The sequence below is a fragment of the Podarcis filfolensis genome (assembly GCF_964270895.1).
Source record: "Podarcis filfolensis genome assembly, chromosome: 9".
Taxonomy (NCBI): domain Eukaryota; kingdom Metazoa; phylum Chordata; class Lepidosauria; order Squamata; family Lacertidae; genus Podarcis; species Podarcis filfolensis.
In genome coordinates, this window is record NC_139610.1 from 56,583,502 (window position 1) to 56,608,333 (window position 24,832).

General features: G+C 43.2%; 1 protein-coding gene across 1 annotated transcript in view; it reads right to left on the reverse strand.

Annotated features, from left to right (window-relative positions):
* The window catches only part of BANK1 (B cell scaffold protein with ankyrin repeats 1), a 180,649-nt gene that overhangs the window by 133,389 nt on the left and 22,428 nt on the right, over positions 1 to 24,832 (reverse strand). The window lies entirely within an intron of this gene.

Below are 24,832 nucleotides of genomic sequence, written 5' to 3' on the forward strand. Positions count from 1 at the left end.
CTAGAAGCTGTCAGCATGTGACAGCGGCCACACCCTGGAAACAGCTTTTGACTGACTGACTAAACCAGGTGAGGGTAGCCAATGGGTCTCAAACCCTCGGTGAGTTAGGGACTTCCCCTGCCTGTGAAGACAAGCTCCGGCGGACTGAATAGACAAGACCAATGGTGGGTCTCACAGTCCACAATATGGTTTTTGCATGCACTGTAGAGGGAGGTGAGGAGCAGATGGGGCCTTGGGAATATTTAGGGGACTAACCTAGTCCCCCTAGTCCACTGACCACATGCCACTGCTGTGGAATCTGCTTGAAAAGGTGAATTCCATAGATGTGGGCTGTGTTCATATGCCCACCGGACACTTGGAGCCCTCTTCAAATATCTGTAATATTTGTCACTTAGAACAGAACAAACACTTGTTTTCTGCCACCTGAGAGGGCAGAATTACACCTCATGGGCTTAAGTTACAGGAGCAGTTTGACAATGGAACCAATTACTTTAAGGGATGGTGGGTTTTCCACAAGTCAAGTCTCCCAAATTCATCCGTTCATCCGTTCATTTTATTTGTATGGCACTTTTGCACACACACAAAATCATGCTCAAAGTGGCTGACAACAGAGAAACAGGGATGCTTTTAAAACAAATACTGCAAAAAGAATTTCATAACAACATAGCAAAACAATAACATAGCAACGAAAACAGTGACAATAGAAAATATAAGAACATACCCCAAAAAATCACATTGCAAGTCAAAAGATAGCAAGTACATCGCTGTACTGGAACCCTCTCGGTTAGGAAAACTTTAGGAAAATGATTTAATATTTCAGAATATTAAAGTTAATGCTAATTATATCATTTTTTAAAAGTTGCTTGCAAAGCATTAAAAATGAGCTTGGCTATTTGGCAAGGTCAAGAGTGCTTCTTAAATTTTCACAGCAGAACAATTTCTCATTGTTGTTGTTAATGTTATATTTGTTTACATAAGAGGTGCATATTCTGCTCTTCAGATGAAAAAGAAAACAATCCCAGAGTGGCTAACATAATTAAAATGCTAGAATAACATAGAAAAGAGCACAAAGCAATATAAAAAGGAGTAGCATAAAGAATCATTATTGTTGCTGAGAGTTTTGTTGTTGTTGTTTAGTCGTTTAGTCGTGTCCAACTCTTCATGACCCCATGAACCAGAGCACGCCAGGCACTCCTGTCTTCCACTGCCTCCCGCAGTTTGGTCAGACTCATGTTTTTAGCTTCGAGAACACTGTCTAACCATCTCGTCCTCTGTCGTCTCCTTCTCCTTGTGCCCTCCATCTTTCCCAACATCAGGGTCTTTTCCAGGGAGTCTTCTTTTCTCATGAGCTGGCCAAAGTATTGGAGCCTTAGCTTCAGGATCTGTCCTTCCAGTGAGCACTCAGGTCTGATCAATACCTCCATTTCTTCCCCTTCTATTTGCCAGGAAGTGATGGGCCCAGTGGCCATGATCTTAGTTTTTTTGATGTTGAGCTTCAGACCATATTTTGCACTCTCCTCTTTCACCCTCATTAAAAGGTTCTTTAATTCCTGCTCACTTTCTGCCATTAAGGTTGTGTCATTTGCATATCTGAGGTTGTTGATATTTCTTCCAGCAATCTTGATTTCGGCTTGGGATTCATCTAGCCCAGCCTTTCACGTGATGAATTCTGCATATAAGTTAAATAAGCAGGGAGACAATATACAGCCTTGCCGTACTCCTTTCCCAATTTTGAACCAATCAGTTGTTCCATATCCAGTTCTAACTGTAGCTTCTTGTCCCACATAGAGATTTCTCAGGAGACAGATGAGGTGATCAGGCACTCCCATTTCTTTAAGAACTTCCCATAGTTTGCTGTGGTCGACACAGTCAAAGGCTTGGTTGAGGGTAGGTGTTTGGTTTTAGCAGTCTATGATGTTCCATAGACACCAGTTTCTGAACTGCAAATACCATGTTTCTTTACCTCTCCATCAGAGACGGGGGCCCATGGTCCTCCATATGTTGTTGGACACCCGTTGCTAATAGCCCCAGGCAGTATAATCAATGGTCAATGATGATGGAGAGCTCAGTTGGTAGATCATAAGACCCTTAATCTTAGGGTCACAGGTTTGAGCCCCACACTGGGCAAAAGATTTCTGCATTGCATGGGGTTGGAATAGATGACCCTTGTGATCCCCTTCCAGCTGTACCATTCGATGATTCTGTGAACATCTGGAGAGCCACATGTTCCCCATCCCGGTTCTGTTTTACACAGAGTTCTTTGAAAACCAGTGGTCTTTTTCAAAGTGGCATTTTAATACCAGAGCTAAACATTTCACAGCCATGCAGCTAAATAACTGTGGACTGGAGGAGATGCTTGTTTCTCTGGCCTTCATTACCACCATTTCTAAATGTAAATGAACAATAAAGCAATTTCTCACCTTCAGAGACATTTCTAGCAAACAGACCACATAATTGCTTTGTTTTGTCATATAGCCAATGGCCTGTAAGCATGTACCTTGTGGGAGGAGCACTTTGAATAATGGGGCCTTAAACACAGGTCCTTTCTTTCAGGATTCAAACATCTGAACTCATTAGCAGTATCTAATGATGCTTAGACTGTGTTCTGAGCTGGAAACTAAATAGAAAAATCTATGGCCCAATCCCCTCGGGTATTTAAGGTACACTGCTGCTGAGAATTATAGTCGATCACAAAGGGTAATGCTCTCTCTGAGGCTGCTTTCTTTGGCATGCTTTTGACAAATATCTATTGCCATTCTTCGTGCCAAAAGAATTAATCTCCAGTTGCACTTTATATCTCAGCAATCAAATATTAGCCCAGTATCCATTACATACATTTACTGTAAGAGTGATGCATTTAATTGAGTATTGTGCTGAGGCTTTGAGTTTTATTTCAGCCTTTTGCCTTAATTCATATTACTCAGTACTTCATTTCAGCCAGCCTTATGCAAAATCATTTGGACTGAATTATGACTTTCAAGTTCCTCATTTCCACATGAGCAGATGAAATGGCTTCAAAATCGCACTGTTTATTTAATTAATTCTCACTACCCCATCCTTTCTTCCAAGGAACCCAAGGTGGCAGACATGGTCCTCCCCACCCCACGCTAAGTTTCTCCTCACAACAACCCTGTGAGGTAAGTTAAGCAGAGAGATAACAAATGGCCTAAGGCAGGGAAACTGGATGAGGTTGGCAGGCCGCATCCTAACACCTCACACACCCTGCTGGCCCCTGTCCACCTGTGAAACACCTGACATCACCATGATGCCCTTTTAAACAACATTCTCCAGCTTGGGTTTTGTTTGTTTGTTTTTATTTTAAAAAACCCAAATTCTGAAATGGAAAAACACAGCTACAAAATACCATTGGCAAAGCAACAGCAGTGAGTTCTCACCAGCTCAGTTAAGAGTGGCTGGTCTCAGAGGGACACCGCTTTGCTATATATAACTCTATGGTGACATAAAATTGCCTATCAGATGATTCTCACATTATTTATTGGAATTAAGCATCATAAATCCTCATCAGCATGATTAGAATGCCATTAACAGGTGTTTTTTCATCCCTCCTTGGCCCTAACAAATCAATTGCTTTCACATCTGCCTGCACCTTATATTTCCCCAAAGGATTCCAGAGATCATATTGTTTTTCCATTTTCTTACTTGCATGCAGCTGACCCTCCCCTTCACCCTCCAGGCTTTGCACAATTCACTTTAGTCAATCACTCAGCATTGATTGTTGAGTCTGGAGCATTCCCCATCTATCTTTGTGTTATTGGATATATTGTTTACTTTCTGGCCATTTGTCTTGTCAAGGGCTTGTTCTGTTCTTTCTAGTACTGCTGTCTCACCTTTTCATTTAGGTGTTGTACCTCTGAGAGAGTAAACTTTCATTCCTGATCTATGTGGTCAGCAATATGCCCCCCTCTTTTCTCTTGTGGATTCGGATGGGAGGATTTGTCTGTTTTGGTACCCTCAGTTTCTCATTTTCAAATCTTGCATGAAGCTCTCCATACCATTCCTGCAGCAATTTGTGATTTTTACTTAAAAAAAAAAAAAGAACCTCATGAAAATTCAGCAGCATTTTAGTGCAAATTTCCTCGAATAAACATATCATTATATGCCAGTTTGATTAATGTGCACATTTTTGCAAGCAATTTCTGCTAAATTAATGCATTTTGGTATGTTGCTTTCATGCATATATTCATTTTTGTGCACATAGCCCTCCCTAATGTATGCATTTTTGTAAACTTTGGAGAATCACAAAACTGGGATAAGTGTAAGTTTCAAAGGATGGTTGTGTTTCAGTTCTGATATAGTTTTGGAAATTACAAATGGGATACATTTGCCTCTAATTGCAGAGTAAATACAATTTATTGCCCATTCCTACTTGCAGCCCTAAATACTTAACCAGACTGTGCTTTCCATTCATCCCTAAAACTTTGATAGTTTATGAAGTCACCTTTACAATGTCTCTGTAAATATCTGAGCATGTTAATGCCACCCCTTTCTTCCTCCTGTGAAGCCAAGAGTTTGGAAGCTTCTGCTTTGATTTAACGATGGTGTCCTGTGCCCCCCGTTGAAATCTTGGCTCAAACATGAATTTATGAGGTTTTGAATTTATTATTGTTAGATCTGCAGAGAAGGTGGGGGGGATCAGTGAGTGCATGATGACAGATAAGCAACAGTGATTCAGATTTACAGTTGAATAATGTCTGTGCATTTGCACAGTGCATATAATGTGCACTTTTGCAGTTAATCAGAATGTGAAGCACATCAGTGAAGTGAATGCAGCTTGTGAAGATGGTCTATCCATTTTTTTAAAAAAGAAAACATTATTTTAAAGTATTTATAAACCGATTAATTTTTTTTTAAAAAAAATTCTAAGCCATGTCCTGGAAGTCTGATAGCATATGTCACTCAATTTTCAAACTCCTTTTTGAATGATCACCTTGAAGACATGCCTTTCCCTTCAACCAAAAATGCCTTCCTTCCCATTTTCCCCATTTTTATATGTTGCTTTTCTGAAAAGAAAGGGAAAAAAAAGCTTTGTCAGCTCAGGCAGGGAGACTGCTGGACAGAGAGGAAGAAAATTAACCCGGCAGAATCCCTAATCTGTCCTGATTTTCCAGTGTCAGGAACAAACACTCCCCCAAACTGAATAGAGCTTGGAGAGAGTGGTGAAATCTCTACAGACCACAGCAATTCCCCCCTCCTGGTGCTCAAGTCTGCCTTGATGCTGCACCAAGTACCCAGATGAACATTGCTGGGTGTGGCACAGACGCCCAGCACTCCCACCCAGATCTCAGTGATATGGACCAGATCAGTCTCCATAAGCAAATCATGGATGAAGGAAGTCTTACTCAGAGCCAACCTGGCATTCAGCTATCGCAGTCGCAGACCTGGGGGCCAGCTGATGGGACAACTGCAATTTCCCAGATTGGAGGAGGGGCTGGCACATGACACAGTCACTAACTGCCTGTGGCATGTGCCCTTTACTCAGCCTGCCCCACCTCCCAGTGAGCCAGTGTGGTGTAGTGGTTCAGAGCAGTGGACTCGTAATCTGGTGAACTGGATTTGATTCCCCGCTCCTCCACATGCAGCTGCTGGGTGACCTTGGGCTAGTCACACTTCTCTGAGGCCTCTCAGCCTCACTCACCTCACAGAGTGTTTGTTGTGAGGGAGGAAGGGAAAGGAGAATGTTAGCTGCTTTGAGACTCCTTAGGGTAGTGATAAAGCGGGATATCAAATCCAAACTCTTCTGCTGCTTCTCCCACACCATAACTTCCCTTGCCCAAAACACATACACCTCAACTGCTCAAAACTAAATCAGGACATCCCATTTTGGGGGAGGGTGTGCTCTTGAGAGCACGGCACCCAAAAATGTCTGTCACTGTGTCCCGGCCCCGAAAGACGTTGGTGTGCAATCTTGTGTGAGGTCGCAGTGCTGAAAACCACATATTTCCATTCGCCGTGTGGAAGCGCATCCCAGAAGATGTGCACCCCGGTTTTCTGTGGCAACATGTTGGAGGGTACGAGGAAGGACATCTTTTTCATATCAGGCCCCTTGTTATGTACAAATTCACTATGCATCGGGTGATCATGTAACCGTAAAATAAAATAAAAAAGCATTCGGAAGGTATGCAGGTCTAAAGACTAACTGACTAGGATAATCCTAAATGCCATGCGTTGATAAAGCCAAATCTGATGGTTCCACATCTCAGGGATTATGTAAGGAAACCTCCTGAAGAGCGAACTGCCTGCAGTGTTTAAGAAGACACTGGCTTGTTCGAGGCTTCCTGCCACTAGATGGAGCAGCAGAGGCATCTTATGGCAACGAGAACTGTCCCATCGTCTTCCTTCCCTGCACCCATTCCCTTGTAAAGAAATATTACATTTCCCCTAGCTGGATCACCCTGTCCATCAACGAACAGGAGGATAAGCCAGTTTTGCCACTCGAAAGAAATAAGAAGAGTAGGACACCAGCACTTTCACTTAAAAACTACACATAATTCTGATGGGGAGTGAGGAGAACTAAGCTGTTCACTTGCTCCTTCTGTTTCTGACAGCCCCGGGAGGAAAGGGTGGGTGGGCAGCAAATGCGTGGGCGGCAGAACACAGGCATCTTGCCCCTGCACTGTTCCATATTCTGAAAAACCCATTCTCCTCTTTTTAGTTCTGACAAGATGCAAATGAAATGAAAGAAACACAAAAGCCTGAAAGCCGTTTTTACACTTTTGACGCTGGAGAATTCAAGGCTCGCCCTGCTGGAGGATTTTTCTGGCAGGTGGGAGAGCACGGTTCATTTGCTTCCTCACTCTGCAGTCTTTTTCTCAGAGCAACGCTGAAGCTGGGGTGGGAGGCGTAGTGTGGGAAGTAAAAAAGAAGAAGCATTATTATTATTTTTTAAATAAAAGAATGTTTAATTATATGCTTCAATCTGAAGGGCTTGGGTGTGAATGAAAGGTGTAGCATCCACTTGGGTGGGGAGGGGGTGACTGGTTCATTAATGAGCGCCATCATTATACAGAATAGATTTAACTTTAAGAAAAGAAAAGAAACAACCTGAGACAATGTAGTATTAAGGAATCGATCAGGCTAAGGTAGGGAGAAAACAGAATAATTTCTGTAACTAAGATTTGAGGATAAATGCTGCAGGCTGCTGATTTGTTGGTTCATTGGTTGCTACTTTGAACTAGAAAATTGCATGGGAAAAGCAAGCTATATTGCTGTTATGTACACATTTTTGTTGCAGCTGTGTTACACATGCAGTAGTCTTCTATCCTCATAGGCTATTTGCTCACTTTGGCAGATGATGCCATCCACAAATGCATACAGAGCTGTCCTCTTTGTTGACATGAATCTCCTGCACTTTTCAGGGTCTCTTTCTTGTCTAGGGAAGGGGGAATCTATCCATTTCAGTTTCTCTCTGTTTCTCATTTTCCCACTCTTAAATTTGTTGCTCCACATTTCCACATCCATTTGTGATTTTTATTTTTTTAAAGTCCTCTTGAAAATTTACACACATTTGATGTGGATTTCTCCTAATATTCACTTATCTGTGCGTTTTCTCTAATAAATGCATTTTTGCAAAGCAATGTCCCCGTATTATAATGCATTTTTATAATGTTGCTTTCATAATGCATAATATGCATTGTTATGCACACTTTCCCCCAGTATATGCATTTTTGTACACATTACCTTGCTGGGGAACGGCACTGAAAAGTTCAGAGAAGTGCACATTTTGAGAGATAGCTGTGTTTTGCTTTATGTATCTGGCAAATTAAAATGGCAGATAAACCCCAATGAGCAAATGTATCTGTTTTTTAAGGGACAGAAATGGGATTGGCAGAGAAACCTGGGGCTCAGCCCCCTGGCCCAGCGTCTAACACACCACCTTTCGCTGAACTCAAAGAGCAGCAGCCCTAAATCTGACATGGAGTTAGGCATGCTTGATTTCAATGATGGATAGGAAGTGACAATCTCTGAGCCAAAGTGCAGGCTCCATCTGCTACAGTGGTCCCACTATCACCCTCTGTGTTTGCAGTATAGACAAGTGGAAAACCAGTGTCAGCTGAAGACTGGTGCACCTGTGGCCTGACTTCAGGGATTGAATGTGCATCCATCTCCCTGAAATGTGGTCCTGCAGGTGCGGTTGAAGTGCCGCTGTGCCAGTACATTGCTTCTGAGGACAAGTCCCAATAGCTGTGCCAGCACAATGTCAAATAAAACGGCGTTCGCGATACATGCTACCGTGTCTTTCTGCCAACACAAAACGCTTAGGAATGGAGTGTTAGGCATATTGAAATGGTGTGATGACAGCTGATTTGAATATGTACGGTTGCTTCTCAGTGGCTCTGGAATTAGAATGCTGGGCTCCTTTTCGTGCTTTGTCACGGTTGCTGGTTGTCTCAGGATTCATTCTGAGCTTGATTCTGCTGGTGGGGGGGGGGGAGAGACCATAATTCAGTGGTGGAGTGCAGAAGGCTTCAGCCTCGAGCCTTGCTAGGGATGGGCGGATATGTCAACCTCAGTGTCTTATTTTTCCGATCTTAATTTCAGTTCCCATCATTTCCTCACCAGTTTTTTAAATATCTTTTTTAAGCCTTCGTGAAAATTCATCAGCATTTCAGTGCAAATTTCTCCATGCACACACGTTTTTGCAAAGCAATTCCCCTAAGGTAATGCATTCCCGCATGTTATTGTTTTTACCAATATAAGAATTTATACACATTTGTGCACACATTACTTGGCTGCAAAACTGCACCGCAAAATTTGGAGCTGTGCAAATTTCAAACGATGGCTGTGTTTCAGTTTGTGCATGACTTTGCAAAGTGCAAGTTAGGCAAGTGCACCTTTAAATGGGAACTGAATCAAATTTCTCCCCCCATCCTAATTCTTGATCTCATTAAAAAGGATAAAGTATGAGTGTGATTTGAAAAATAAGGGTAAAGGTACAGTTGTGATGACAGAGTTGGTAGTAGAGTGGGCATGATGTCAGAGACAGGGTGGGGGCAGGGACCAAGATCTGTGGGAGGTGGCATTGGGGATGGGGGCAGTGCTGGTAGTCATGGACAAGTTTCATGTACTGACAAGTAACCCTAGGTGCTCATTCTTCAGAGCATCAAAAGATATACTCAGTAACTAGGGTTTGGATGAGCATTGCAATGTCATTATGAACATGCACCTTCATGTGGTTGAACACAATGCATCCTTTTACTCTTGAGCACATTTCTCTGTCAAAGCAATTGCATTTTGAGCTCCCTAACTTTTGCTCAGAGGCAGCAAGAGCTTAGTGAGGTGTTTAAGATATACAGTAGATTATTCTACTAAGCTGCCAAAGTTGTGACGACTGCTAAAAAGCTAAAAGCTTCCTGTTTAGGGAAGCTTTTAATGTTAGATGCATTACTGTATTTTAATATTTTGTTGGAAGCCGCCCAGAGTGGCTGGGGAAGCCCAGCCGGATGGGTGGGGTATAAATAATAAATTATTATTATTATTATTATTATTATTATTATTATTATTATATACACACAAGCTTGTTGCCAATGTTAATCCTACACAGAGGAGACCTATTGAAACTAAGAGACAAGATGAACTTAGGTCCACAGTTTCAGTGGCTTGACACAGAATTGTTAAAGGAGGAGAGTGTTTCCTACATGATTTAGACTTAAGGGAATTCTATAGAAAGTGCTGTTTTCTAAAAATGCAAATCAAATGCAATCGTAAAAGACATTAGGCTGCTCCATAATTCAGTATCATTTTTCTTTCCTTTCTGGTAAAGGTTAACATTTTCTTTCTAAACAGAAAAAAATGCAATATTTTTGAAATCTGTTGCATATTGGATTCTCTGTAGAAGCCCACCCCCTGCCCCACATTTATGGGTGTGCCTGGCTGCAATCTTGACATTGTTTTGGCACCAGGCAAATGCAATTTAGTTTGTTTGTTTTTTCTTCTGGGCAGTAGCAACAGTACACCACTGTCCTGCTAAAACAGTTTTTCATGTTTATATGTTTCTAAGGCATTTTTCACTGTGTAAATCACTTTGGAACTTTTTGAATGGGAAGTGATGCGTAAATGGAATAACCCCAACTTGAAAGAGAAAAGTTTAGTTTGAAAAGGAAAAGAAATGAGAAGATAGTTGTGTAAAGAATAATTTTAACTGTTGTATATCAATTCATTCCATTATAAACTACAGAAAAATGCCAGTGAACTCAGAAGGGAAACTCAGACTAAGCTTAATGGACATATTGCATAAATTCCTTATGATTATTAATTTTTTAATCATAGAATTCTAATATAAAAAAGGAGAGACTACATTTGAAATTTTCCTGATGAGAGATTTGAGATACCATCAAAGGAACAATGGCAAGAAAAACTGATGAACTATGCAGAATTGGCTAAGCTAACAGATAAACTACGAGAGAAGGACAAAAAGGACTTTTTAAAAGAGTCTGGGAACCATTTACAGTCTATTTGCAGAAACAACAAAACGGACTGGATTCATTGGCAGGTTTTTGAAAAGTTCACAACTTTATTACAGTAACATATAATTTAAAGAAATGGTAAGGGAAGTTACTTTTATATTAAAAAAAAATGCAGGAGACAATAAATAAAATCAGATAATTCAGTAGAGGGCGAGTTGAGGGAAGTCCAGGGGGAGGGGAGGGAGAATAAATGTATATAATATGATGATTGAGATTTGTATTTTTATTTGTTATAAAATTTAAAAATTCCTAATGTGCCTTCTCCAAACTTTTCTTGAAAGTACCCAGGGATTCCACAATGTGGTTAAGTTCCTCTTACGGTACAAACAGAATTCCAAATGCTTGACTCAGATTGGCTTTCCTGTAGCTTAACTGATTGCTCCTAGTCACATCCTCAGTGCAGAGGGCAAACAATTGTTTTGCTTTATCTTTCTAGCATCCTTTCAGTATTTGAAAGCTGCCAATGCACACACATCCATTCTTCTTTCCTTTAAAAAAACATACCCATTTCCATAAGCTTCCCCTCATATGATTAGTCTTCCAGCACTTTGGCTGAGCTCATAAGCACACTTACATGGAAGGAAGCTAACGGATATCAATTACTGTGATCTAAGACTCTCCAGAATTAAGGCAGCCAACATGCACTACTGCGGAGCATATTCCACAACTGTATTGATGATGGCAATATTAATAATATCAGAATCAAAAGCAAGAAGGCTTCATGAAGCTCATTGGCCTCTGCTATTTGAATGAGACAAAAATGCCATTATGAGTGCAACTAACCATGGACTACGTATAATTTTGTGTGTGTTACACTGTTTCTAAACAGAGTAGCCATTTACACACCATGAAAATGAAGGATACGGGAGAGTACAGATTTGCTTAACGTTCGTTTACTAGCTATTGATATAAATGCAAATCTAGACATCATTACTATAATTTAAATGTATATAACAAACCTCTCACCATACTGGGGAAGACTGGCCTGGTCCACCTGCTCAGTCTACTGCCCAAGTGCTAACTGTTACTGGGCAGCTTCAAGGCCCCTCTTGCTATCCTTTCTAGAGGTCCTTTATCTTTAAACTGAGCTTGGACCAGACAGCCCCTTATGAAGGCACCTTTAAACAGAGGGTTGCCTTCTATAAAGTGGGATGCATTGCCACCATATTTCTAAATGTAAGAGGGCCACCAGCCTGCAGCATGCCCATAAATGCACTTAGGTCTACTGCCAAGCATAAAACATCTCTCTTTCTCTTTCTCTTTCTTGAAGCACATGCATTAAAAAAACCACATGGATAACTTGAAAAGAATCTTTGTATTGTGTATGTCTATGAGATCAACCATTACATTACAACAATAAAATTTGGTACTGATATGAGCTCTGCTTTATGCACAAAAGGAGTCTCTCTATTGCACCAGTCCACTCGCTTTACCAGGTGTAAGCATTTTTCATCCAATTAGTGTCTTGAGGAAGAGAAACACATCACGTCCTCATATGCAGCCTTCATTATTCAAGAGCACAGGTCACCGCAAATGGTTAGATACATCAAAACCTAAACTGCCAGAATGCTATGCAAGCCTGGTTATCTGATAAGCAGAGGCTCTTGGATATTTTGGGGTTATAGAAAGGAGGTAGGAGATAGTTATTAAGAATTTTTAACTGCTGCTCTGAGGATTGCTTCGTTTACCTGGGGTGTTGTTGTTTTTATTAGACTTTTCTCCCCTTTCTTTCTGCCTCTGAAATAATTGCTTAATTGATTTGCATGGTGGAACAGAGATGCACAGATCTGGTCACTATGTTAGCAGTGGCAACTTCCCTCTCCTTTTAGGAGAAGGATGAGGCAGCTGTGGCCTTCTAGGTGTTGTTGGGCTCCCAACTTTCATCAGCTCCAACGAGCATAGCCAATGGTCGGGGATGATAGGAGTTGTAGTTCAACAATATCTGAAGGTTCCCAGGTTCCCTGTCCTTAGAAACTGCCCCTGTACTCAGTGCCTAGCACAATATCTTACCCATACCTCCAAAGTTGGACTATTACCTGGTGTTGGGTTTGGGAGTGGGCAAAGGGAGAAGGATGAGCTAGGGATCTGACTCTTCCCCCTCCACAAGCTGCTTGTGTGCACCACAGGTGTCAGAGGTGCCCAATACAAATATCACATCAGCAACAGCCACAACTGACAACTGGCTAGAAGAAGAAGAGGAGTTTGGATTTGATATCCTGCTTTATCACTACCCTAAGGAGTCTCAAAGCGGCTAACAATCTCCCTTCCCTTCCTCCCCCACAACAAACACTCTGTGAGGTGAGTGAGGCTGAGAGACTTCAGAGAAGTGTGACTAGCCCAAGGTCACCCAGCAGCTGCATGTGGAGGAGCGGGGAATCGAACCCAGTTCACCAGATTATGAGTCCACCACTCTGAATCACCACACTGGCTACTCAGCAGAACCATGATTCATGGACCTTTGATGATGAAACAATGCACTGATTGCAGGTGTCAGGTGTGTAAAACACATACACAGAAAAAAATATCAGAACTGAATGGCCCATTTGTGATATAAGGTCCCCCTCTGGAAGCACCCCCAAACCTGAGCAATCAGTGTTGTGCTCCTAGAACATATTGCTGTTCAATAGATTTAACCAACCCCATTACCCCAAAGAGACTCCCAATGCTACGGTAGATGAATACAACATACAGAACTTGAGAAGAGCCTTTAACAATGTGCAAACCTGGAGCAGGTGGGACTTGCAAAGTGATCCTTGGTATGAGCACCAGCGCTAAAAGCATATCCTTGTTTTCACCTGTGAAGTGCTGGGGGGCACGGCTGCTGCAGCTGCTGTGCAAGTACAACAAAAGAGAAGGTGGGTGCCCAAAACAAGATGATCTGCAGCTGTCATGCAGCTGCGGCTGAACAGAGAGCAAAGCCATTAGTACTCTGTTAAAAGCTCTGCAGGTCTGATCCCAGCAGCTCTCCCTCCATCAAAACCCCGCAAGCAGGCAGTTCTACGCTGAGGGTGTCCACTATGCAAGGATCAAACTGCACTACACTACCTGAAACACCAATAGAGCACAGTAGGAACTCGCTGGATGCACACAACTTCCCAATTAATTAAAATAGAGACCCTGTAGTGAGCAGTTGATTTTACTGTATGTATATTATAACTCCTGTATTTGCTGGAAGCAGTGGGGCTCCCCACCTATTATTGCTGTTTGAGAACGGAAGGGAGAGAGATATTGGGCTCCTGCCCGGCTTGCAGGCTTCCCAGGGGCCTCTAGCTGACTATTATGAAAATACGGAGATGGAATAGATGGGCCTTTGGGATCGATGCAGCAGAACTCTTCCTTTGTTCTTAGCTCCCACAGGAGTGGACACTGGGCTCTCAAATTTCAGAAACATCCTGTGTGAAACCAACAGTGTCTTCCACCTCTCACCTTCCATTCTACAGCATAGTTGTCACAACCCCAAGGCTCCACGCTCAATGTGAACGAACCGGTCATGCTCCCCTAAATCCTCCTCTGGCTCTGAAGCCCTGCCCAGAACGAAATAGGTAGCACTGTTGCCATGAAGAGCAGTGGGTTATTTTTCCTAACCCTTTAGTGTTCAGAATATGGAGAATATTTATGTGCTACTCTTGAGAGTCCCATGGACTGCAAGAAGATCAAACGCATCCATTCTGAAGGAAATCAGCCCTGAGTGCTCACTGGAAGGACAGATCCTGAAGCTCCAATACTTTGGCCACCTCATGAGAAGAGAAGACTCCCTGGAAAAGACCCTAATGTTGGGAAAGATTGAGGGCACAAGGAGAAGGGGATGACAGGGAACGAGATGGTTGGACAGTGTTCTCGAAGCTACCAGCATGAGTTTGACCAAACTGCGGGAGGCAGTGGAAGACAGGGAGTGCCTGGAGTGCTCTGGTACATGGGGTCACGAAGAGTCGGACATGACTAAATGACTAAACAACAACAAAACTCTTTACATAGCCAGAACATGTTCAGAATGTATGTACTGCATAGTTCACATAGAATGTTCATGAACTTTTATGGAAACACCTAAGTCAAACACTATTAGATGCCACAAATCCTCTGAACTCAATGTAATATGTGGAAAAACACCTAGTAGTATAATACATGCCGGGGAAATATCAAATGCTTCCCTTTGCAGTGGCCAAATTCATATCTGTGTGATAGAGTGCTCATTATGCTTAAGTATATATCATATCATATTATCACCTCAGAAAGAAGTCATAGATTAATTCGGAAAGTTTTACAGCAGAATCCAATATAGAATTTATATTTGGGTGGTGCACTAAGTTGTGACCATGCACATCCCAGCCAACAAGTTGCAACACTTAACATTTGGTAAGGCAAGGGCTGCTTTGAACACTCTCTAGAAAATTTCGTCTCAGGCTCAGATCACGCCGCAAACTGAACGTCCAAAAAATTTCACATCCACCATGCCTTATTAAAATTGCTTTGCAGTCATGAGCCAGAAATGAGATGCTGTGATGTCACCATGCATACATATTAATGTCACCACATACCAAATGTGCCACACACCCACACAGTCCTTCTACCAGCCAATATCTCTGTGGAGCAGAGGAGAGGAGCAGGAGCATCAGTTTGTCTGGCAGGCACTCTTGAGAATACGAAGCATGAATATATTCTGGAACTTCACACAAAAAGAGACTATTGTAAAATTTTGGACTGCTTTTCCGGTACCCATAAATATTGACCTCTGCATGAGCTGCAAAAAGACAATGCATCAGAAAGGCAAGCAATGCATTGTGGTTTTCAAGACGATCAAAACTAGGGATGAGCCAAACCGGTAAGAGGCTTCAAAACACTCATTTGGTGTTGGCCCTTAAAAAAAAAAGTCCATCTGAAAAATAGGCACCACAGAGTATGCTGTAATGATTTCAGCAGTAATCTGTGTATAACAGCAAACAGTGTGGTAGGGCTTTGCCACTCACCTGTCCTCTGACTGAGTTGCTGCGGCACACCAGAGAGGGAGGGACGCAGTGGCACTGAGTTCAGCATGGTGCAATTGGGCCTCCAGGAGTGCCAGATTGTCTCTGTCATTGCATTTGCACCATGCTGATCTCACCCTGCCCCTCTTTATCCAGGTGCCCTTCTCTGTGATGTGAGGGTCAACCAGAAGTAGGTGAGGTTCCTGCTGGGCTCAAGGCAAAGTGGGGTTCAGGCTAGACTCAGACAGACACAGTGCTCTGATGCTTCCCCAGCAATGAAAAGCTGAAACTGAGCCCTAAATAGTGATAGCAGCAGGTGCAGCCTGACTCTTACCACCACCTGTGCTGCAAGATGCTGCTTGGATTCAAGGCACATCCCTCTCCAGGGGCCTGCTACCACAATGGAGCAAGAGAAACTCAGGCTTTCCAGGGTCTTCTATAGTGGAGTCATCAGAGCCAGAGGATAGCATTACTTCTGGAGCTGGCCCTCCATGCCTTTCCCCTTCAGCTTCAGAGTCCTTGTCTCCATCACCTGGAGAATAATTTGACTTGCAATCCTGCAGTAACTCAGCTGGATGGAAATCAGGTGAGTAGCACAGCACCATCCCACCACCCACCATTGTCTCAGTTATCAGGAGTACAGCCCTAAGGCCCAATGGTAAAACAATGGGTACAGGTGTCACAAAAGCAGAGGTACTTGTTGTATGAAATTGCTGTTCAGGCACAGTCATGGATAAACATCGACCCAATTTCATTTTCTCAACACTATATTAGGGCAAACTGAACTATGGAAGCGCATTAACCTAATGGCATCTGCCAAAGGCTTAAACAAAACTAACAGCATCTGCAAATCAAATAGAGAGAATTGTAGGAGATAAATGTCATCAATCACATGAGGAGGTTTGGCTGATTCCAAGGCAAAAAGGCATCCCAATTCCTCCCCCCCCAAAAAAAAATAATCTAATTAAAGATGCAATGCTGAATACAACTGCATGTATATGAAGCCACTGAAGTAATTGGAAAGTACATGAATGTCTGTTTACTGAGCAGTGGTTTGAAATTCTAAACCCTAAACTGATCTAGACAGGATTGTGCAGTACAGAATCATGCAATACAGGTTCTTCTGAACTGTACCATATCAGACTCCTGTATGGGTATCACACGTTTTATGTTTCCTTCACACACAAAAATTATCTGCCTGCATACCAGAAAGTAGTGTTTCAGAGAGAAGCACTCTAAGCTAGCCTGTGTCCATAATTGTCCATGTGCAGGAAGGCATTTGTGTAAAGGAGAATTCAAGCATGATTCTCTCTCATTCTGATGCAGCTGAGCCTAAGAAAAACTGCATGATGTTACATTTCCTCATTAGTCAATGGACTTTCCTTCCTAAACTGGTCTTCATAGGGATTTGCTAATCTTTTAACAGGACTCTTGCTGCTAAAACAGGTTAACACAACTACCCCACTGAAAGCCTTTCCCTTGTTTATTTTCTGAAGTGTTCACAAAGAGCACACCATTACATCCATTTCTTTCCCTCTAAATATAAGGTCCTTTACCTCCAGATCACCAACTTTGCTTTTGTACATTCTCAAGTAGCACTACTTAGGTCTGAAGCATCCCTTAAATAACAAACCTCTCATACCACTCTTTACTAGATGGTGAAGGATCAGGTTGTTAGTACTGGAGAGACCCATGACCAGGTCCACTTGTGGTATACAAGATAACCTGGGGTATAGAAGGGAGGAGGAACTAAGATTAGACTGACCCCCCTCCCAATTTCACTGCCCCATTTACTGGTGGTGAAATTGGGGTTGTTTTGGAGAATGCCCAGAGTGTGAGTAAAAGGGCAGTGGCTTCTCAGTGGCAACAGAACTGACACTCTTCCATAAGCTCAGTGTGTGAGACAGAAAGGTGGAATGCTTGGATACTCTTTCATGGAAATAAGCTTTTAAATGTCTGTGGCCCATAAATATCTACTGAGTCATGTAAAAACCCTTGTTTCTTATCCATAAGTCTTTGGTTGCTGTTGGGTTTCATTCAGTGCTGCCTGGGGCTCTTTAGAAATCAGATAACAACAAGAAAGAAAGAAAGAAAGAAAGAAAGAAAGAAAGAAAGAAAGAAAGAAAGAAAGAAAGGGTGCTCAGGAGAAAATCCTTCATATGCAGCAGAGGAGACTGGCTGGATTAACAGGACCCTTTTCCTATTAGCTGGCTTGGGGAAGATCAGACCAATTCATCCATCTCCAAGCATCCAGAGTTTGCTTTCTATATCAAGGGGAAGTGCTGTAGGTTAGTGATAGAGCATCTGCTTTGCATGCAGAAACTCCAAATTTCAATCCCCAGCATCTCTAAGCTGGGTTGGGAAACCCTGTCTGAAGCCCTGGAGAGCTGTTTCCAGTCAATGTAGACAAAACTGTGCGAGATTGACCAATGGCCCAATTCTCAGGCAGCTTCCTGTATTCCTATGGAGAGCAGACCAATAGTTTGTTGGACAAAAGGAATATAAATATAAGAAATTAAAGAAGCAATAAATATACAATTAAAATCATTTGAATGTGTTGTGCCCACCATTCACAGTTACTTTTTCATGCAGACACACTGCAGATCACCCCAGTGAAGCTCATGGACCACTGATCGTCTGCAGACCACAGCTTGGGAGTCTCTGGTTCAGAGAATGGGTAGGGCAATTCCTGCTGCTCATAACAAATGAGATCCACTGGAATCCTAGCCATTCAGGTCTTTATATGCAATCCATTTGAATAGTCAGCAACCTATTTGGCAGTCGCTGAAGCCACTAAAACATTATGTCAGTGTAGATATCATTCCGCAACTCTTACTCACTCTAATATGTGGAGTAGCTCTCTGGCATGCACACAACAACTATCTCTGATGGCTTCATGCCAGAAAAATGCTCTCATATACAAAGGAGACTCTGAGCTATTTCAACCCAGAAGAACACATTATACTACACATGATGCTACCCAAAGGGAATTAAAGAAGGAGAAGAAACCATATTCTTTTTCCTTGACTGTGCAACAAGTGATCACACTAGGTGATGCTTGGAATGAGGCAGATGCTTCAGTAAGAAGTGTTTTCACACTTTAGTAAGAAGTGTTTTTGGATTAAAGTGTTTAGTGGTCGTTGGGTATTTTTTACCTGTGCGCACTCAAAACGTGTGAATTTGTTCTAAAATAATGACATGGTGCTGTAAAGGACATGTACAAAGATTGGATCACAATCCCTGCTACTCACACATGCCTTTAAAAACACACAGAGGTCTTGCATTGTAGCTGCCGACCCAAGGTAAAATGTCGGAAGTGCTATGGGGCCCACCAGTCATGATGGGTGGTGCTCACTAGACCTGTCAGGGCTCCTAGGGTGTCATGAGGGCATGGCCAATGAGAAGTCACAGTGGTGTGGCCAAGTTGCTCCTCTTTCCTCCCCATCCTCTTCCCTTGCAAAACTACTGAAGACACTTCAGCACTGCAATTTTACAAATAGCACCTTACTAAACTAAAAAGTTGACTTTGGTTCAGAAGGGGTCCCTGCTGCCATAGGAGCTTCTCTGCTGGGCCTCGCCTGCTCTGATTCGCTTCCTATCCTTCTCCTTTGCCAAGTAACTGCAGGAAATTAAACATTGCAGTTTTGTTAATACTTAGAATTTAAGTGTCTGACCTTGGTTGAGAAGTGGTCCCTGCTCTCACAGTTTCTAGTGTCTTTGTTTCTAGCAAATGTGGAAACAAGTTAGCTAACGTATGTTTCCAGAAAACAGATTTCACCATTCTTTACACTTAAGGGGCTGAGCTATTCCAATTTTTTTAATTATTATTCTGTTGGGGCAATATAGGGGCAACCATCATTTATTTTATTTTATTGTAGGTGGCGAGTGGCATTGATTATGTAGCCGAAACTACACCACTCAATGCACTAGAGGGCAAAATCAGCAGGCTTGAGGGAGGCCCAAGGTCTGAAGCAGTGCAAAAAAAAATCAGGAAAAAAAGCAGCCCAGTAGAGACGGAGTATGCTCTGCAGCTATCAAATACTAACTAAAATGCAGTGGGAAGTAGAGACATAAAAATAAAGTAGGGAGAGGGAGTGGAATGGTCAGAATAATTAGCAGCTGGTGGGGCAACCCAGACAGGGCTGTGTTGCTGACCTTGCCTCCTAATCTCAGGTGTTGCCAGGGATTGGACTCAAGAGGGCGAGACGGATGAGGAATGGTGGAGATCACACACACCCTCTCCTGACGCTGCATTGATTTACAGCAGGGGGTTGAGGGGGTTGAGGAAAGTAACAGCTCACAGATAGACGAACAAAAGAGTTGGGAAGTGTTAGAAGAAGCGGAGGGGAATTTTGACAGGGCAGGCAACTGACACATCACTGGAGAGAACTTCTGGTCCCCCTTCTCCCAGAACTCGGTGTTCATTAAGGGTGCAGGAAAAATGGAATCAGAGACATTTGGCCACGAGCAGCCACTGTAAAGGGAGATGCTGTTGTGAGGGAGGAGAAGCCCAGTTTGGAGCAACGCCATTGTTAAGGCTTGTTGTATTCTTTTGTATCTCACTATGAAAAAGGAAAAGGGACCCCTGACCATTAGGTCCAGTCGTGGCCGACTCTGGGGTTGCGGCGCTCATCTCGCTTTATTGGCTGAGGGAGCAGGCGTACAGCTTCTGGGTCATGTGGTCAGCATGACTAAGCCGCTTTTGGCGAACCAGAGCAGTGCATGGAAATGCTGTTTACCTTCCCGCTGGAGTGGTACCTATTTATCTACTTGCACTTTGATGTACTTTCGAACTGCTAGGTTGGCAGGAGCAGGGACCGAGCAACGGGAGCTCTCCCCGTCGTGGGGATTCGAACCGCCGACCTTCTGATCGGCAAGCCCTAGGCTCTGTGGTTTAACCCATAGCGCCACCCGCGTCCCTCTTTCGCTATTAGGATTGAATAAAACTCATTAAAAAGGACTCTGCTTTGTTTTCTCTGCTTTTGCTGCAACCGGGGGAGGAATAGCTTTCCCGAAGCCTTGACAGGTGTCATGGCCAGATCCTAAGGGGTAGAGCGGGGGGGAGGGGGAGCAAAGCAGCGGGGAGCTCAGCCAATCCACCACATTCACTGTTGCACCCATATTGCCCCAAGTTCAATGTTCCTTCCCCTCTCTCCCTCTTGGCAACTAACAATGATGTGTGGCACGGAGAAACCAAGTCAGCAATGCAGCTCTGCCCAAGGCGAACTGCGCCACCAGCCATGACTCTTTGAAATCCAGAACAGAGACTTTGCACTGAAACATTTTATCTATGTATTAATAATAATAAATAATAATAATAATAATAAATTTTATTTATATCCCACCCTCCCCAGCCGAAGCCGGGCTCAGGGCAGCTAACAACAATAAAATAGTGCAACATTCTAAAAACATTTCATTATAAAAATTAATTAAAATCAAATTGATGGCAACCATAAGCTTAAGTTCTGTAAAGATTGCCAAAGGAGGGAGTCAGGCTGCGCCCTGACCAAAGGCCTGGTGGAACAGCTCTGTCTTGCAGGCCCTGCGGAAAGATGTCAAGTCCCGCAGGGCCCTAGTCTCTTGTGACAGAGCATTCCACCAGATTGGAGCAGCAGCCGAAAAAGCCCTGGCTCTAGTTGAGGCCAGCCTAACCTCTCTGTGGCCTGGGACCTTCAGGATGTTTTTATTTGAAGACCATAAGTTCCTCTGTGGGACATACCAGGAGAGGCGGTCCCGTAGGTACGAGGTATTGCATTTAAAGCATCATTTTATCCCATTTTTTTGTCCAAAAGAGAGAGACTTGTAAACTTCAAGGATAAGATAGTCAGGCTCACAGTCTGAACGACAGAAAACAGGATTGGGAGCAGGTAGGGAGAAAGTTAATTAAGGCAATATTTCTTAGTTATAAAATTCTTGTACTGACCAGCTGGAATTGAAAGACGTCAAGGATTTTCTTGCAAGTCCCACCTGCATATGTTTATAGGATATTGTTTTTTACAGGGAAAATGCAAGCTTTCTGCAAACTCTTTTTCAATGCTCTGAGCTTGCATAACTATGGCGACATTTTGCTGAGCCAACACTGAGGATCCTGTTTCTCTTTATATCATGATTTGAGTGCCAAGTGATTCATGCTGGCTCAGTTTTCAAGGCAGTCAAACTTCTGAAAACACAGTTCAAAAGGTGTGCTTTATCCCATGTCTCTGCTCCTTAATCCCAGTATCTCATAACCTCTCATCACTATGTAATGTTTATTAACTTGACACTTTGCTGGCAGCAACGGGGGAAAAGCATACTTTCTTCTTTCAAATTAATCTTCTAATTATTTATTCACCAAGAAACGGATATTTTGACAACAAGGATGTCTGAGTGCCAGTTGGAGCATTTTGTTTAAGGGCAAGATCCATGAGCTGGACGTCCCTGGTTTATTTAGGGACCAGCTGAGCCATGAACTCTCTGGGATGACCCTTGGTCATCCATCATCAGGCCTCATCTGCAATATGGCAATAATAACCCTAGTCCACCTTACTCGGGACTTCTCCGGGTGACCTGTTTATTGAGCATTCCTTCTGATTTTCTTGCAGAAAGCTTATGCAGACTGTCATCAACTGGCTGGTTGTAGAGGACTAGTGGGAGGAACCAGCTGGGGAGCCCCTGAGGGAATCCCCAGTGTACTGGCACCAACTCCAGGGGGGCCTGGAACCTACAATGTTTTTGCTGTGGGTGCCCAGCCAACGGCCCTGCCACTGCCATGTGCCGCTGCCACGTGCCACCCGCTCTGTCAAGCATATGCTTCCTAATATTTATAGTTTCAGCCGAATGTAAAGCATTTCTGTATGTTCTCTTCACTAATATACAATGGTACCTCTGGTTGTGAACAGGATCCGTTCCGGAGTCCCATTCGCAACATGAATAGAACGCAACCCGTGTCTGTGCATGCACGGGTCGTGATTCACCACATCTGCGCATGCGTGTGACGTCATTTTGAGTGTCTGTGCATGCACGAGCGGCAAAACCCGGAAGTAACCCTTTCCAGTACTTCCGGGTTGCCGCGGGACGCAGCCTGAAAAGATTTAACCTGAAGCAAATGTAGCAAGAGGTATGACCGTATGCACATTTATGCACACTTTACCCTAGCATATGCGTTTTTGTACACATTACTTGGCTTGAGAACTGCACTGCAAAATTCAGAGATGTGTGGATTTTGAAAGATGCCCATGTTTAAGTGTGCATATTGTTTTGGAAAGCGTAACTCAGGTAGAGCCAGGATTTTTGATCAGCCGGAACACACCAGAACATGGTTCCAGCACATTTCCCCAGCTATGCCTCTGGCTCATGAGAAGATTCTCCCTGGAGCGCAAAGAGGGCATCCTCTGTGGGCTCTGGAGAGGGTCTACTCATGAGCCAGAGGTGCAGCGGGGCTTTAATGAGGCTCTTCAGCTTCCCGGGCTAACAGCTGAGGTGTGGGAAGAAGTCTTCCCTGTGCATCAGCCCTGCGAGCTGCTCTGCCTCTTTGGCTTGCCTGCGCAAGCAGGAGGAACCAGGCCGTTTGCAGACCTGATGCTCAGGGAAGTCTTCCTCATTCATTAGCATTGCCCAACCACAGAGCAGCCCTCCTTCTTCCACTGGCGCAGAAGCAGGAGGGACAGGGCAGCGTTCCTGCACCATTTTTCTAGGGAACAAAGCACCTTTAAATGCCAGCTGGATCTAATTTCTTCCCCACCCTAGTCTTGGGGCCTCATAGGCTTCTTTCACATGCAGAATGTGCAGAAGTTCATTGGTGGGGCCAGGCCTAGACTGCAGATCCTATAGATTTCCCTCACAAGTTCCTCCACACAGAGGGGGGCCTGGCTTAATGGGGATTTCTTCTCTTGCATTGAGAATCTATCCGCATGTATGTCTGCACTCCTGTAGACATTTCAAAAGACGATTGGAATAAAAATGTAGAAAAGCAAGACTCTTTCTTAATAATCCTCCTCCACAATTAAACTCTCTAGCCAGAAACTTGGGGAAATGTCAATCGAGAAAGGAAACCTTTTTGCTTCTAAGTAACTATCTGTATTTAGCATTCAAGGTAATGTTTATAATTTCTGGTAATATATCCCATGGGTATATAATTGGCTTTTCTCTCAACCCCGAGAGATGATTCATTTCACTTCAGTGCAAAGTTATTTTCTTCGTGTTCGGAACTAAGAGGTATAAAAGTTTGGTGACAAGCAGGTTATTTTAAAAAGACAATGCAGCTAGAACAAGAAGCAATTGTGTACTAGACAGGTTCTCTAGTCAAAATGAACTGCATTCTTGGAGATGGGGGGCAGGAATCAAGCTTTGGGTTTTGTTTTTGTTTTTTTAATTCAGAAAAAGCTTTAAAGAAGGTGGAGTCAGAGACAGAAGAATGAAATTCCTATTTAAATATGCATTTTAACCTATATTCTCAGAAAATTAGCATTTCTGAAGTATTTTCTCAGAAAACATGCATATTCTAAATGCATATAGTGTCCCAAATCAGCATTTTGTCCAGATCAGCATTACCCCATCTCCTATTTTAATTGTTAAATTGTTACACTGTTTTAATAGACTTGTCTTATCATAAACCTTAGTTGCGAATGTTTATTTTAATGTTTCAACTGAATTGTTTTATTTGTGTTCTTATTATGCATCTTTCTATTTCTATTTTTCTTTTTTGTAGCTGCTTTTATACTTGTCACCCACTTAGAAGCCACTCTGGCAGTTGTGGCATATTAATTAATTGGTTGCACCCCTCTCTCTTGTTTCTTACACATTGAGCCAAGAACTGCACCTTACAGGAAGAACATAGGATGCTGCTTTATATTGAGTCCACCTAGCTCAGCTTTGTCTACATTGACTGACAGGAGCTCACCAGGGTTTCAGGTAGAAGTCTCTCCAAGTTGTACCTGGAGGTGCCAAGGGAGATGCCTGGGAATTTCTGCATGCAGAGCAAATGCTCTACCACTGAGCTACAGTCCTTATTCCCCCAAATTTAGAGAAATGTGAAATCCAAATGATAACTGTGTTGTCATTTAGACATCAGTCCAAGAGCTGCTGATCAGATGTGTTTGCACTGGAATCCACAAAGAGCAGGACGCGGGTGGCGCTGTGGGTTAAACCACAGAGCCTAGGGCTTGCCGATTGGAAGGTCGGCAGTTCAAATCCCCACGACGGGGTGAGCTCCCATTGCTCAGTCTCTGCTCCTGCCAACCCAGCAGTTCGAAGGCAAGTCAAAGTGCAAGTAGATAAATAGGTACTGCTCCAGCGGGAAGGTAAACGGCGTTTCTGTGCGCTGCTCTGGTTCACCAGAAGCTGCTTAGTCATGCTGGCCACATGACCCCAGAAGCTGTACGCCGCTCCCTCGGCCAGTAAAGCGAGATG